The following is an 18408-nucleotide window of genomic DNA, read 5'->3' as shown; positions in this document are numbered from 1 at the left end:
ATCACAAATATGAGTTTAGCATCCCGAAAGGGTCGCATAATCTAAGTGAAGTCTTCAATCCAATTTCTACTGGTGGAAGGCCTGAGTTCTACCTCTCGCTATTTCTTCTAGAAGCGAGTTTTACCTTTCCCCTCCCAAATTTTATTTGAGATGTTCTGTACAAATTCCACATGGCACCAGGTTAACTAATGGGTCTTTCCTAGTGGTTATTTATTGGTTTTTTCATCATAGATTGTAAGAAAGGAATATACCTTTCTGATCGGTTGTTTTGATATATGTTTTTCTTATGGGAGTTAAATGAAGACCAATTTCTCGAGTTATTCGAATTTAGTTCTCGAATAGACCCCGAACGATGAACTTATTATATAGCGGGAAAGTGACAATGCCAGTTTTTTATAATAAGTTTATCCTCAAAGAGTTAAATTTCGGAAGGAGATTTGGTTTTCCTATTGAATGGACAAGTCTTTCTACTGGGATTCGCTATTATCGTCCACACTTAAAGGATATTCATAATGGTTCTCATCATTTCAGGATGATAAACCAAGATGAGTGACTGGTAATCCTCCTTGATATCACTTTGAGGAGTGTTTTCAAGTACTGTCTTGAGGAGAGGGGTGTTAGTGGTTACACTACCAAATATATAGTAGATGGTTTTGAAAATGACAAGACTATGCCTCTAGCTTTTTATGCTTTTCCTTTTCATGTAAGGTTTATGTTAGTCAGACGTCTTCAAGGTGTGACGAGAATCTATATGCTATATTACTAAATTATGCCACATTCCTGATCGCGTGTTGGAGGTGCCACTAGACAGCAACCCAATTATTCCTCAACTCTAAGATGATCACCACATAGTTGCCTCAGAGCCTTTTTCTTCAAGTGATGGCGAGTTTAGTAATAACCATTTGAATGGTTATTTTATTGATATCATCATTTTCTCTTTTAAAATTAACCCCTTACACTGGCTATATGGTGTAAACGATGTCTCTTTTTCAAGTGTTAAATGGCCAAAGAAAATCGGTGACGAATTCGGAAGGAAGTGAACAAAAGAAGATTTATCCTGAAGGGGGACTTTTGTGAAGCTTGCTGGGGCAATGATCCATGACCTTACTAGCCTTGACCATACGTCTCACTGTTTGGTTACTTCGAGTAAACAGTCGTGTCTTGCTCATGGAGTTCTTCCTTACGTTGTTGTTACTAAATCTTCAGTGTCGGTTCTAGCTTGAAGTCTAATGGTTGTTGGTGCACAATCGAAGAGCCAAAGTCTTCATATAAAAGGTCCTTTCTAAGCTTCCTCGAGCCGCACACCTACGAGAAGTGCATCTCAGGGTGAGAAGGAGACATGGCGGAAAGAGAAAGAGGAGTATGTAGTATGGGTCCATGAGCAAGATAGAAAGATTTGTCAGCTAGGGGCACAACTGAACATTGTCACTAGAAGGTTGGAGTGGTGAACTCAATCCTTGAATGAGGAGAGAGTTCGTCGAAAGAAATAAATGGGGAAACAGGCAGAAATTACAAAAGTAATAGATACAGTGGAAGTAGTTATCCTTGTTATTATTGTGCATGAAGTGCTCGTTATTATTTTAGTAGGCGAGTATACTATGGAGGTGCTCTCACTATAATCCCTTTTTACTCCCTAAAGATGTTGTAGCCCAAGCAGGAACATTCAAGAAAGCTACTACGAATGGTGTTATCAGCAACGATACTTCCAGTTCTTTCGATGACGATGATGATGACGTTGATCCCAACACCTCTCGTGATAAGGGGAAAGGGTTTGCAAGTTCAAATGCTCTCGCAATAAGGGGAAGGATCCTCAAGTAAGATAGACTTCTGTAAAATTTCTTTTGTATAGTTTGCTTGTAATTCCTCCCTTTGTACATCATTTCATTTTTCATGAAATATATACAATTTTTCCAATATTTGTATTTTTTCCTTTATCCTTTCATTTCATAAAACCTGTTGGTGTCATGATATTATATTGATTGACAAATGACATTCGAAAGGTGTTCTTCTATTTCTAAATGGCCTTTCATGTTATGAAGTAGTGGGTATATAATTTCTTTTACTTGGGGTAATTTTAACTATTAACAAATAGCATCATCTACATTTAAGAGCATTTAATTTGAGGCCTAACAGTGGTGTTTAGGAAAGTGACACCAATGATGGTGTCTTACCTAGAATTTCATGTTCGGCCACATGCTACTTTTGTATTGGACGGTGTCAGGACATCATTTATTTCATTGAAACACACCATTTTGTTGAGAAGGTCTCTAAAAACCCTTCTATTATTTTTCATTTGTTTATTTCTTGTGTTGTTCTCTGTTGCTTTGCTTTCATCATTCTTTTGCTCAAATCCTCTTGATTTCACACTGTTTCTCTTCTGGTTCGTTCAAGTTTCATTCTTAGGGTAAAATTTTTCCTTTTCTGGCATTTATTTTTTTTTGTTTACAATGGCTTTTTCTAGAACTCAATCTAATTTGTCAAAATTTTTTTAATCTTTGATGAAAAAAAATTGTCGGGATGAAGAAAGTTATTTTGAAGGCGTTGGTTGTGATAAGGTAGAGAATCCTCTTCAAATGACATGGATGGCTGCTCACAGTATACATTTTTGGTATACCACTACAGGGCTATTACAAGACAAGGGAATCTACCATAAGATAACTATGTACAAGATATCTCAAAAGTAAAGGAAGAACAACCTTAATAAGAGTTTCCAAAATTCTTCGTGGTTCTTGCTCCCTTTGCATGCTTTGCATCCTTTTGCTTGAGAGGTGTTAAAATTTTATAAGATAACTCTCAGGAAATTATCTGATACTTTCTGGTTTTTGTTGACTAGCTTCATTATCTTGTGTCAAGAGAAGGGAATAGATCCAAAGCTTAAAGTGTTTCAGAACTTGTTCCAACTATTTGAGGGAACTAAAAGAAACAACTAGGGTTACTATGGTTCTATTGTTTGCAGGGTCACCCTTAAGCAAAAAATATCTTATATAGGAAAGCAAGAAACATAGGAATTGATCGTTGCAAGTATGTTGCTATCTAACTAAAATTCGGGGATGATTTAGGCTTCCCCATTGAATGGCTTCTACCTCCTGGAGTTATCTGCAACTTCAAACCCTCTCTAACCAATGATCCCAATGCTCAAATGTAATTTACAATAATTAATCGGAAGGGTTTGCTTGTTGCTCATTAAGAAATCTCCCTCTGAAAGGTCTTCAAATATTATCTTTTCGATTAATGAGGTTTCATCTACACTAAAGAAGATCTCGCCAAAAGATTTAATCCAGAAGAACATTGGAGACTTCGAGTTGAATCATTTCCCTTTAATAATGGCTGTCATATAGGTTGAATGCTAATAGGAAGAGTCTTGAGCCTTGGACCCATCTTGTAGCTATAAGAGTTCACCTTGACCAAAAGTGGTCCATGCCTGAGTTAGTAGAGGTGGATCCTTTGCCTAACTTCCCCTAGGTCGAGGTCCTTATGGCACCATTTGAGATTAGACTAACCAATTCTTGAAGAAGGCCACCTATGTTTTTCCTCTAGCTCAATTAATAAGGAGATGTCACCGTAAGATAAAATCTTATTTTCAATTTTTGTTAAGTTACTAGTTCATGTTTGACTTTCTTTATTAGTGTAAGATTAACCACGGATAACGAAATAGTTCAACAGAAGGTTGAAGTTGTTGCCAAGAACATGCTGAAAAGGGTAGCTACATTTCTTCTTGCCTCAAGGAAATTGGTTATCAAGAAAAAGAAAAGAGTTCCCTCTGAAGAAGTTATGGGTGAAGAACAACAGTGGGAGGTCATTCTTCACTATATTGAAGATCTTATTATTGAGGCTGATCTTTAAGGTGGTGGTGACAATAAAAACCTGACCCATCCGCTCACTATTAATACTATTTTAGCCATCATTTCTTCTACTAGAGAGGCTTTATCTCTTGTTGTTGTTGCTATTGGAAACCATTCTACTGCTTAAGGGTTCTTCTCATTCCTTTTCTTCTTCTCTACCTCTTTCTCCTACCATCGTGCTTCCTTCTGTTATCTCTGATGCTTCAGGTAATTTTATGAGCTTTGCTAATTTAGTTGAGTTGTGTTTATGTTGCTAACATTAAATTTTAATGCAGGGTCTATGGATCTGCTGGTGATTTTGAAGCTAATGCATGATTGATGGCTTAAGAGATGTTGACCCTTTAAACAACAGATGCCAAAGCGGAAAGTGTTGCCAAATCCTTGAAGAAGGAAAAAAGAAAAGTTATTGTTGAAGCCAAAAAGGCAACCTCTAGCATGAAAGAGAAAATATAGAACTTGATTGAGGAAATGCAGATTCTGAAAAATCAACTAGAGGAGGAGAAAAAAATGAGCATTCAGTTAAAAGAGAGGGTCAAGGAATTGGAGGATAAGAACACACAACTGGAGCCAGACTTAGCTAAGGAAAAAGGGTCCCGTGCCATGGATAAAGGTTTTTTTGCTTTGGCCCAAAGGAAGGTGTTAAATTCCCTCTAGGATTGACTAGTATCGACTCTTTAGGTTGTTTATGGCCTATTCGACTTCCATCGCGTGAACATAGCTCCTCTTTTGGAGGAAGATTTTGAACTGATGGAATTTGACCTGCACAATCTATACCCCGAAGGACAAGGATTGGCAGGAGTTTTAAGATAGGCTTCTGGTTCCTTTAACTACTCTTAAAAAAGTCTTGACCCTTCTTCTCCTATTGCTTCCCCCTCAGGAGATATTGTTGATCTTTCTCAGGGTAATGATTGTAATGTTAAGCTCGAAAGATTTGTAAATGTTATGGATTAATAAAAAAATTCTTCTTCATTTATTTATTTTACTTTTTCATATTTATATGTTTGGCCATACCTTTTTTTATTTCAAGTAAATTGAATGGAACTTATCCTTTCACTGTTTGAACCATTCCTTGCTAATAAAACTTACAAAGCTACTAACTTTGAAAAGAGGATGTGCCACATCATTTTAAATTGTATCAGATGCCTTAAATTATTTGAAAAGGTTTAGATGGTTGGGAAAATGAGCAGTCATCTACAAAGTCAGTTAGAGCCTGTGCTTTAACAACTTTTCGTGGTAAATACTCCAACCCAAACTCACTTAACTCAACACTCCACTTGATCATTCTTCTAGAAATACCAACCTTTCTTAGGATGTCTTTGAGAGGCTAGTCCAATAATACCATGATATGGTGAGCTTGAAATTTGGGGTAGAGCTTCATTGTAGCCACAATCAAGGCAAAATATTTTTCTCCACCCAGAAGTAATTTAATTCTCATTCTTGCAAGACTTTGCTAACGTAATAGACCGAGTACTATTGCCTTCAACTTATTTGACCAACATTGCTATAACTATTTCGTCGAATTAGGTGAGGTAGACATATAAACAAATCTCTAGCTTTTTTTCATAACTGACCCAAATAAATTGATTATTTAAGAAAATGACCCGTGCAAAATCTTGTACGAAAATAACATGTTTTCTACAGTGCATGTTGGTGTTGACCATCTCATTGTCGGCACCACCACCTTCCATCATCCCCTAATGATTGTTCGATGATTGCCCAGTCTATAAAAAATGATTTTTTTGTGCTGACATTGTGTTCGCTAGCACTAGTATGTATTTTTTTTCAAATACACTTAAAAAACATGGGTATTTCGTGATTAGAAAAAAGGAAAAAAAATATTTTAATAGGTGTTGGTGTTCTTGTTGCCGGCATCGATTCAAATTTAAAAAAAAAATTGAGTTTTTACTTTTTTTGTGTCGGCGTTCTCTTTACTGGCATAACTGTGGTTTTTGATTTTTTTTTTGCCGAGGTGCTTTGGTTGTAGGAACCAATGAAAAGAGGAGAGAAAACTAAGGAATTGAAGACAGTCTTTTAATTCAATTGTGGCGCATCAATAAATTGTATGGACAATGATAATAAAATGATAATAGTAATTGTGATGCATCAATTAAATCGAATGAGTAATTACAATAAATATTAATTAATGAAAAATCTTTTAATTAATGCAAAATTGTGGTGCATCAATTAAATTGCATGGGTAATTACAATAAAATGATAATGATAATTGTGGTGAATTAATTAAATTGCATGAGTAATCAAAATAAAAATTAATTAATGGAAAATCTTTTAATTGATGCAAAATTGTGGTGTAAAATCTTGTACCTTTATTTAATTAATGCAATATTGCATTAATGTACTATATATTTTTTAAACTCTTCAATTCCTTTTTTTGAAAAAAAATCTTGTTCATGCATTTTCCTTGCCTGTCTTTTTCTTTTTTGATTTTTCCTTAGCTTCCTCTCTTCATCTATTCTTTTCACCGGTCTCGGCAACCAGAGCACGCCAGAATTTTGTTTTCAAAAACCAAATCGATGTCGACAAAGAGAACAATGACAATAATAAAGCAAAAAATCAATATTTTTATTAAAATTTGAACTAGTGTCGACAACATGAACACCGACACCAAAAAAAGAAAAAATTAAATTTTTTAAATTTGAATTGGTGTCAACAATGAGAATGTTAACACCTATTAAAATATTATTTTATTTTTTTAATCTCGGAATACCCGTATTTTTAAGTGTATTTTAAAAAAATACATACCGGTGCTGGTGAACACAATGTCAGCACTAAAAAAATCATTTTTTATATATCGGGCAATTATTAAGGGATAATGAAGAGTGGTACCAAATCTAAGATGACTGACACCAACATGCAGGGTAGAAAATAGGTCATTTTCGTAAATAATCAATTTATTTGGGTAAGTTATAAAAAAAGTATAAATCTCTAGGTGAGGGAGATGTTAGGAGCGGAGGGTGCTTAGGTACTACTTCAACTGCTCCAAAGACTGTTAACTCTTTTTTATCCATTGAAAAATACCTTTCAAAGAACAACAAGCATCTGTCAGCCATGTTCGAGACAAATTCATTTAGTGTCACTATTTGTTCAGTCAATTGCTTAATATCTTTAGGCTTCTAAGAATAGTTCATTTCCAAGATAGCCTTGACATTCTCCTGGTTGGCTTCAATCCCTCTACTGTATATCATGAAACCTAAAAATTTTCCAGTGCTTGCCTCGAAAGTGCATTTTGCTCGGATTGAGCTATATACTATATCTGCGCAACACTGTGAACACCTCTCAAATGTCATTTATTTGCTACTCTTTAAAAGCGCTTTTGACTAACATGTCATCAAAGTACATATCCACACATCTCTCTATCTGGTTTTGAAACAACTTATTCACCAACCGCTGATATTTAGGCCCTTATTCTAGAGATTGAAAGGCATCATCTTGTAATTGCCAATCTTCAGTAATGAAAGTTGTCTTCTCTTGATCCTCCCCTATCATAAGTATCTGGTTATAGCCTGAAAGGAATCCATGAAGCTCATATGTTGATGATTTGCGGAGGCATTTATCAATTAGTCTATAGATAAGAACGGGAAGTTGCCTTTTGGGCATGCTTTATTTAGGTTGGTGAAGTTTACATACATCCGCCAACTATTGCTGGACTTGGGTACTACAACTACATTGCAAAACCCTATCCAGAAAAGTGACATTTCCAATGAAACCGGCAGCTAGGAGCTTTTTCACATCTTCTCTAGTAGTTGTGACCTTTTCATTGAAAACTTTTTTTTCTTTTTTTTTTTGGCTTCATTGATTGAGAACTAGGATCCACCCTTATAGAGTGTTGAATGAATGACAGATGAATTACTGGCATATTTGTTGTCTTTAGTCGAAAACATACCTACATTCTATCAACAAGGACTTCAAGCTTTCCTTTTCCTCAAGGGAAAGGATTGAAGCTATTTGGGTAAATTTTTCAGGCTCCCCTTGGTATAACTAAACCAACATTGACTCTTTTGTTGGCTATGGTTTCGAGAGTTGGGTCTCTGGTCTAGTTTCAAGACTTGCTAAATCGATCTCTATCTTTCCAGTTACATTGACCCCAATAACAAAGTGGTAATGTAATGCGCAACAAGCTGGAGGTGGAGGTAAAGGGTTCTAATATTTCCTAGCAAGTTGTAGGGAGACTATATGACATTCTTGGGTTTTCTTCTAGTTGACTTTCATGTATCCCTCACCCATGGGAGTGGGGAAATTCGCCATCATATAGAAGGTGGCAACCACCATGTTCATTATCCTCATAATTGACTTCTCAAAAATGGCATTGTAAGCCATTAGTTAGTCAACCACTGGGAAATCCATCATCTCCCAATACCATCGGGAGGAAAATAAACCCTTTGACCACAATGGGTTGGTTGGCAAAGTCGTAAATTAGGCTTGCAGGTTTGAGTTGTGTATCCTTGAACCTTATCTGGTAAAAATCCTTGGTTGTTAGTATATCCACCAAGCTACTTGTATCTACCAAGATCTTTCTAACTTGGAAGGACGAGATATTAGCCGAAACTACCAGAAGGTCTGCACCATCCGTGTCTAGGACATCTTTTTTATCTCGCTTTAAGAATCAGAGGTTCCATGGAGAAGGTTTAAGTTTTTTTACTGTGGCTAAAGCCGATAGAACACTTTCCATGAGAGCCTTCCACTTTGAATTCGATGAAACCCACTCTACATACTTGCCCCTACCAGAACATCAATGATTCCCCTGAATAGTTGCTTCCCTCTATTATCGCCCTGTAATCTTGATGGCCTTGTTTCTTCATCTTGGGCCCTATTTAACTAGTGAGGGGTTCTTGAGCTAAGAATTGTTCCTTCTGAATTGTCATTTTAGTACCAATGTTTAGATGTTTGCATTGCTTTTTTTGGTAGCCTTTCCAATGATGATTGGAGTTATTACGGTACTTATTAGGCAAGAGATATGAGACCGGTTCCATGATTCTTTGGTTTTCTACTTTATCAAAAACTTGGGTCGGGGAGCAGTTAAGCTCATGGTAGGTTTTAAAATAGTTGTATGGGGCTCTAGGTCATTGGTTTTGGCCTTCTCTATGATTGCGGATAGGTCCTTTGTGGTCCATGGCATAGACATTGTTCACCTGTCGATTACTTCTTTAGTTTGACTAATTATAATGTTCATGTCCACATCCATCTACCATTGGACTGGTCATTGGCTACTGGTAGCCTTGAAATCTCTTGGAAGGCAATCTTCAAGGATGGTTGCTCTGGCGGGATACTAGTGCAAAGAAATCAATACGAACCTTTACAACCTCATCTCCTTCCGAAAACTTGTGCACCATTTCGTAGAGATAGGAGAGTTCAGTTGGAGTGTTTCTGGTGATTATGTGTTTTAGATGCTTGTGTGAGGTCTCGGTGATGAAGGCTTAGATTGCCCACTTATTAGTGACTCCCTCTTTTACCTCTTGAAGGCTTAGATTGCACAATAATTTTGAGAACTTGAAGGAATTAGAGATGTGGTTTTCTAGATCTCTAGGTGCCATTGGTTCATTAAAATAGTTCCAGAAAGATTTGTCTGATCTTTCTTCTTTTACCTCTTTCATTAGCTCTGCTCTGAAGTTATTCTTTCATAGAGATATTATTGTTGCCTTAAGAACATCGGGATGCTATTGGGATTTAGTGCTATGACTATGAAGGTCTTCCAAATTATCATTCTCGTTACCCTTCAAAGCGTAGATTGAGTTTCCTCCTCTTAATGCTTCGAGTTTTCTTGCCTCGAGACTCCTCATGCTCTTAACTCCGTAAAGAGCTGCTCATTCTGAAGGTTCTTTTGATCAAGGATACGCTAATGCTCTTGGTGCTCCTTGAAGCAGTGTTCATATTGAGAAAACTGTTCTTCCAAGTGTTGTAGTTTCTCTTAGGTCTTTAAGTTGTGTGGCTAGAGGCTTGATGTCTGTTGATGGGAATCCTAGTCTAATGAAATAGAGGTTGCTACTGGTGGAGAGGGTGTGGCTATGAGATAGGTTACAACTTCTTGTAAGCAATGGGATATATGATCAAGAGGTCCAAGAGAAATTACACTAGGCTGTGACTGAAGTATGTTAACTATCGGGGGGATGGGAGTGGTTGGAGGAACTATTCCTGCTAGTGTAATAAGAGTGGTAGATTTGGAGGCAAGAGGGTATTTCAGGGCCTTTACCAGTTGTTCCAAGGTGGGAAGAAGAACGGTTGCATATTGCAACTAAGCTGTAGCAGAAATGGAGCCAAGTGGATGGGCTTGTGTAGAGCCCAAGCTAGTAGAAACACCTAGGATAAGTGGTATGGATATGTTAAGTGGAAAGGAAGAGTTGACTTGGTCAGTTGGGTCGTTGATCTGTTGGCTTAATCAGCTGGGGTACCATTTTGGGATTGAGATGCAATGTCGTCTATGTTCATCGAACAATTGTTGGTACAATGCTCAACAAGGAGAGAGTACAGAAGAGAAGAGAATGGTTCCTGAGAGGGCTAGTTCATCCAATCAAGGCAGAGAGCCGAAGGTTATAAATAATGGAGGTGGAGAGTTTGAAGGTTAAGTGTAGAGAGAGTGTAGGCTTAGTATCCTCTTAGAGTAGATCCTTTCTTCATTGTTCTTGGGGGTATTTATAAGCTAGGGTCCCATGTCATATGGTGTTAACATGTTGGACTTGCCATCTAGTCATTATTACGGAGTGCGTGGGAGGGATGTCTTCAATGGGATGAGGATGCTTGTGACAGAACAGATACTACCGTTCATTCTGACTCTGATGGGATAAAGTAGTTGAGCTCACTTGGTGTTTGATGACCAAACGACTTCATGTTCCCAATGAAGGTCAGGCCATTTGTTGTTCAGATAGTCTCCCAGGAAGGTGAGATCACAGGTGACCTCATGGCTTTCTGATGGCAAACTTACTATTCAGGTGTCTATGAGACTTACCACATGTCTTATTGCTAATGGGGGTATAACATAAATGTTTCATGACCTTATATCATTATGATATAGCTTTTTTTCCCCCCCCTTTTTGGATCTTAAATTTTGTTACCAAAGTATAAAAAAACTTGCAATCAAGTCACTAATATTCAAATTTGCAATCAAGTATAAACACATGAATATATCAAACTAAATTTTGATAAAAAAAGTGGATATATTTGTAATGTATTAGCTCGATTAACATAATTGTTATTGTAACAATCAAAGGACATGAAATCAACTACATTTAAGTGTAATTTTTAACAATTTGAGTGATTTATAAATAAAAGTAAGCATTATATAAAAAAATTAAAAATTAAATTCTAACAATAATTACAAGTGGATCAAGTTTATATAATTGGATAATAACCTGATTCTTAGGGTGGTGTAATCCCATGCGTTTGAAGATTCGAAGTGGAAATGGTAAGTCCTCTTTAGATATGCCAAGAGAGAATAAGGGGTCAATATTATATAGAGAAAAGTAAGAGATAAATCAAAGGGGGGCTTCACATGATGAAAAGCTAGAAAATTGAAGATTCAAAGACAAATGGATACAAAAAGGTATCCATCCTTAACTTTTCATATGAGCCAATAAATACCCAACAACTCCCACCTTTATTTATTTATTATTCTCATCAATAAAATATCCTTAAAAAAGTAAAAAGTTTGACGTAGACTTTTCAATCTTTTCTTTCTATTTCACAGTTCATGAATCAAACTTTAGGAGATTTTTTATCTAAAAGTTATTTATTATAATATTTAATAAATTTATTCTTTAAATTAAATAGGGTTAAATCATATTTTGAGTTTAAAGTTGGTAAATTTTTATCTTAGGATATGAATTTTTTTATCTAAATTAGATTTTGAACTTATCATTGTTATCATATTAGGTTCTAAGTTTTGTTTTAGTCCAAGTTAGGCGTTAAACTTTACAAAGATTCTCACATTAGGAATTTTTTTTGTTCAAGTTAGTCATTAAAAATCTTATATTTTAGGCCCCAATATGATAACAATTACCAAGTTTAGGGCCTAACTTGGACGAAAAAAAGTTCAACCCCGGTGTAGCAAAAGTTGTCAAGTTCGGATCCTAAAGTGAGATCATTTACCAAGTTTAGGGCCCAACTTAAAAAAAAAAGATCTCAATATAGAAAAAATTGTCAAGTTCAAACCTAAATAGTGATTTAACCCTATATTTACAATTTTATATTTTATATCACAATTTTATTTTCTAATTTGAAAAACTAATGTCCTTTTAAATATCACATGACATTGTAAATATAATTACTCTAAAATTCGTCTTTCTTTTTGTTTATTAAGATATTCATTAAAGCGAATCTAGTAGCTAATTCTAAAAGTAACCACTACCAAAATTCCTCTTTTTATTCTTGGGTTTAGTAATACTTTGGTAGGATTATGATCTATCCTCATTACTGAAAACTTTCAAATCTGACATTTTTATTGAAGAGTAAATCCTGTTTTGTTTTAATTATCTTTTGACAATTAAAGAAAAAACATTTAATAAATAAAAATAAAAACAATATTTTTAATAATGAAAGGATGAAAACTATTTACTCATAATTCAACATAATAATTTTTTTCTAAAAAAATCATTTTTACGAATTTAAATTTGATATTTAAAAATTAAGCAAAAGGATTTCGTTTAGTGAAGAAATGTTGGATAATTTGAGTGTCATATATATAGGGATTATATGTTAGTATTTATTTTATAAAATATTAGTCCAAATTAAATATGGTTAAGTTTTATTGGGCTTCAGATATTAAATAGAGTATAAGTTAAATATGCGTAAAAATTCTAGGAACTAAATTCTAATTGATGATGGGCTGATTAGAAATTAATGTTAATATGCAAAAGTTATATATTAGGGTTATTATGGTTCTCAAATTACATACAGGCAACTTTTCTGACATATCATCATTAGAAAAGAAAGATTTACTTTCTCTAAAATGCTTATGTTAATTTGGAAGATTAAAATAACAAGACTTGAAGAGTTCAAGATATCGATGGATTCATGTACGCTTCCACATCTAATTTTTGTTCTTAATGATCTGACATAACAAATTTTGATGTATTTTTATATCAGAGTTTTTATGGATATAACAAGCGGTATTCGAGATGTGTCATGTCGAATTATTGGGAATAAATTGACTTTCTAATATTTTGAATTGTTTTGTTTTTAAGAATTTATGGGTTTCATATATGGATTTGGTGTTTCGATTAATAAACTTTGAATCTTTGAGATATTTATTTTTAATATTTTTATTTTTATAATTAATGAATTTAGTATTTAAGGATTTATGAAAAACACGTTTGCTAGATAGAAAAATTGTTTTTAATATTGAAAATATGAAAATGGGTTTGATTCATTTAAAAAAAAATAGAAACATAATAAATAAAATAAAAAACCTTACATCTATACGAATTCAAACAATGTTAAAATTTTGATATTTAAAAATTGAGTGAAAGGATGTAAAAAAGCTCATGCTAAAAAATCAAAATATCAATTGAGCCTTAGGAAAAAAGTTGCACTAAATTGAGCCCTCAATGACCAAAATTAAATTAAGTGAGCTTTTCTATCAACGGGAACCATCATTGACAACTATGATTGTTAACAGATGCTGACATGGCAAACGTAAATCCTAACATGTTGAAATGTGACGCACCACATGGATTAGTGTGCTATCATGGCATGCCACCTCGACAAATATTAAAAATTCTTTAAAATTATAAAAATTATTAAAAAGGTGGTTTGGTTAAATGTTAGGCTCATCTAGGTAGCATTTTGGAATCATTTTATTGCATATTTTGGTCCATTTTTTGGAAATATGTATGAAGTATTGGTACCTTAATGTATTTAAACATCTTAAGTTTGGCATCGATACTCAACCCTTGGTTTTGATGCTTTCGAAGCTAGTAGCCTAGAAAATTAGGGACATGTATCAGACCATGGCTTCATGTATTGATACAAGTGGCCAGGTTTGTGACAGCCAGGTTTGTGTATATTTGGTCATGATCTAGACCTATTTTGGAAGTGTGTTTTATGCTATAAATTGGTGTATGGATATAGGTTTGGAAAATGTGAAGTTATATGTATGATTTTATTATTTGAATCGATATGGTTTGATTAGGAAATGGCATATTTTGACTTATGATTTAATGGCTAAATCTTGTACAATTTATGAGGTTATTTATGGATGCCAATTTGTTATGAAATAAATTAGGACCGTGGAGTATTTAATAAAGTTACGATTTGCTCATGCAAGTGGACTTAATATTCGATTTTGTATTTGTAAAATGATATGAATTGTATGGATTTTTGGATATGGATAAAATGGTTTATTCATATGCATAAACTTGTAATAGATAAATATGCATGTTTTGGTCTTTTAAATGATATATATAAATGATTTTTAAAGTAGGATTAAAATTTATGAATAAGATACATACAAATTCGGGTAATGATAGTTAAGTGAGTAATACAAGTTTGAATTTAACTTTTATAAATTTATTGGATTAGTCGATTAAAGGATAAGTTGATTTGTATTGAGTGTGTATAGTTTATGATTGAATGATTTCATTGAAATGGGCATATGTGTATAATATAATGACATTAAAGGTATGTAAGGCTAAAATATAATGTTACTAATGTTGCATTTGTGATTAGACATTAAGTTGTATAGATATTGGTTTCATTATGTACATATGCGAAGTTATGAAATGCAAAGTTTGATATTTAGATAATGAAATTATGTACGTACATATTCACGTATATGAAAACCGAGGATATATGCTTGAATATGATTTAATTATGAAAATGTCGATTATCTGATGGATTTAGGAAATCGAATATTGAAAGTATTATATACTTGAACATGACTCGATATATACAAGTTTGGTTCGAATTTGTTAATTATAGAATATGTTCGATTGAGCTTTGATGTATGTTTAAATTGAATTAATTTGAATTTTGTAATGTGTTTATTTCTAATACATGCTTAGTAAGGTATGATTGATTTGAACTGTAATTATCATATATATATATTTGAATTTAAAATACTTGAATTAAGGATATTCAAGTTTGATAATGTTATAAATGTATCGTTATTCTTTGGTGTATGAAAGGTGATAAATGACTGTGCTAAACTGTGTCTTGTTCGGTAATGCCTCGGAACCCTAATCTGGCAACGGATACGGGTTAGGGGTGTTACGTTTTATTTGGTATCAGAGCTATGGTTTAGTCGATTCTAGGAGTACCGTAGCATATGTGAGTCTAGCTATACATGCCATATTTAATCTGCGATAGTGTGATATCTTCCAACTCTGACGAAATTTTGTTTTGATGAGATAGATAAAATTTCCAACTTAGCTATTTCTGATAGTACAGAAGTAAATACTCAAATATTTGAGTAGAAATGTGTTGGTGATGAGGTAAGACTCATAAAGGTAAGGATCAAATTGTATGACAAATTGTTATTGATAAATGTTGTAATTATATTACCATATGAGATATGATATTTAAGTTATGATTTTATCTGAAATGCTCTAGTTGTGAATTAGTGATTTGAGTTGACATATGAACAAAGTGTTAAGAATAAAAGTGATTAAAAGTAAAAGTTTATTAAATGTTTTGAGAATGTGAATTTTAAAAAAATGAATTGGTTATTTGTGATAATATATGTTATGTGCATGTATGTGTAAGTTAAATTTGAGGCTTTACTATCCTCACCCCCTTATCAGTGAAAGGTTATAATGAAATCTGTAAGCTTTGGATTGAATAAGCTCACAAGTGTGGAGTTATAGAAGTCCGTGTTTGAAAGATTAGTAATGTGGTCAGGAAAGAGATATTGGATAGTTCTGAAGACTATTCAGATTATGCAGAGTCAGTGGTAAATAAGAAGTTAATTCCGGCTAAATGGCGTATTCAGGTATGTTATCTAAAGAAAGTATTAATTGGAAGTTTTCCTGAATTGATTTCTTTTAGAGATGGGATAGTGTAAAAAATTTCTGATAACAAATTTAGACAATGGAATAATGATTGAATTGTGTTGATAGTTGAGTACAATGGTTATAATCGAGCAGTTACTATGATTCCTTCTAGGTATTCTGTGTGTATGTTTATCTTCAGAAGTATATGTGACTGTTTAAATTCAGAAAGAAAATTCTTATCGTGTGAGAACGCTAACTAAATGTACTGATAGATGAAAGCATGATTGATCTGTTTGGGTTATGTTCGACATTGTTATCTCTTTCACTGATAATTTGTTTCATTGTGTGGATACGAAAGTCGATGGTAAAATCTGTATGAGATCAATATTCTATTTCTACTGGTTATTGTTCTGTTGAATATATGCGAAGATTATATTGCTTCTGTTACTACGGATTTCAATATTTAAGAATGACATCGTTCTTTCTGGACATTTTTTGGGATATCATCGGAATTTTATATCATTCTATATGGGTTGTAATTTTTTTTAGATATCCTGTATGACTCCATATGCTGAAATTTTGGTATTCTGGTTTTCTTATGATTCCACGTGATTATCTGCAAGAGATCTCTATTTGACAGAGAGGATTATGTTTGTTATGATTTTAATTTCTGACTTGAAATGTGAGAGTACAGTGGTACCATCCCTAGAGTTATAGAAGCTGTGTTTCTGCAATGGTTGCTATTTAAATCATATTTGATTCTTCTCTGTGTCCAAATACTTCATTAACAGTCGGGATAATATCTATTTATAGGTTTGAGACATCGTTCTTATTCAGGCACAATGATTTCTATTTGGTTAAGGTGATTTCTGTATAATTCAGAGTTTCGATGAGCAATATATGAGATAGCTTCATTATAAACTCTTTTCTAGTTCTCATGAAGGTCCAACATTGATAAAAGTGAAAATATAGAAGAATAATATTAAATCTATGAAATAATATGTCTGGGTTATCCTTATCAATGAAAAGAAAAGATTCATTCGAAATGACTGATTCAGTGGTTTAGTCTGATTTGAATTATTTGTTTGAAAAGATAATTGGGTTATACGTGTCTGAATCTATTCATCTGAATGGAAATAAACTTTGTATGAGCATGTGTGAATTGAGGGATAGTCTGGAAGAAGAACTCATATTCTTGAAGACTTGATACCAAATTATATCTATCAGAATGATCCTATCTGGGAAATGTTGTGATAAATTAAAGTTAGTTTGATTGTTGAAGTTTTCTTTTGCACGAAGACAATGTCGACCGAAATATCAGTTCTAGATCAGTCTGAGTTCAATAAAGAGATTACGATTTTCATCCTTATGTTAATGAAAGGTTCGAAATGTATTTCAATACAAGAGTGTGTAGAGATATCTTATAATTTTATACAGTTACAGCTGCATAAAAAGAGTTATGTGAAATATTTGATGATTAGAAGAGTTTAAAATGTTTAATGTCAGAGAAAGATCTGAACTTGGAACAGCAAGGTTAGTTTCAATCGTTGAAAAACTTTTAAGTCTGTAAGTGATTCTTATCTGAGGAAAATGATTAAAGTTTCGAATGTTTTGATTAGGCGATGAATACGTGATTGATCTTATCAGGTAATGAACAATTGTTAGTTGAATTAGAGGCTAAATAAATGTTTATATAGTGAAGTTGTGAAATTTAGAAATGTGTTAGCGAATTATAAGTTAAAAAGGAGTTCAACATAAATTGATTTTTGACTTAGAACTTCAGATGTGGTATCGATGATTATTTGTTATTTCGAGATAGAGTGTGCATACTGGAAGGTTCTACGAATATATAAAAACTGTTACAAGAAACTTTCAGTGGTGTTCATATGGGATTAACAAGATGCACAACAGTCCGAGATATGATATAGATGATGAGTGTGAAATGTGATATTTCTGACTTTGTTGATTATAGAAATAGAGAGTTGATGAATTTTGTATCGAGATTATCTTAACATTGAAAAAGATGGAGTTATCTGACTTTGTTGATTATAGAAATAGAGAGTTGATGAATTTTGTATCGAGATTATCTTAACATTGAAAAAGATGGAGTTATCTAAAATATGGTTAACTATCAGAAGAAATCTCTCTCTAAGTATAGATTTTCTCTTTTGATAAAACAATTAACTTATGTGATTCTGTGTTGGTAAATCTGTCTAGGGTGTCAGTTATCATTGTTTTGGATTGAGATCTGAAATTTATATGGCAATTCTAAGAGAGATTACAGTAATCTATGAGTATGAAATTGCATTGAAATCGGGAAACGCAAACCAAATTCTTGAAATATTTATTTGTCACTATGTTTTAGAATTGCAAAGTAACTAAGAAAGATTGTTGCTATTATAAGCAGTTATCGAACTCCGTTATTTCAGGATTGAGTTTTGTGAGAAAATGATTCACAGGATTAAAATCGTCAGAGAATGTGAGCAGAAAATGGAAACAATTTAATACAGTTAATCAGTTTCAGCTAGGGATGATGTACAGTGAAAGTCATATCAGAATTTTAGTTGTGAGATTAAAGAGATTTGAAATTCGAAGCTATTTGTGAATTTGAAATATATGATGTGAAAGTG

Source organism: Gossypium raimondii, chromosome 11 (genome assembly GCF_025698545.1).
Source record: "Gossypium raimondii isolate GPD5lz chromosome 11, ASM2569854v1, whole genome shotgun sequence".
NCBI classification, from domain to species: domain Eukaryota; kingdom Viridiplantae; phylum Streptophyta; class Magnoliopsida; order Malvales; family Malvaceae; genus Gossypium; species Gossypium raimondii.
This window is presented reverse-complemented; position numbering follows the sequence as displayed.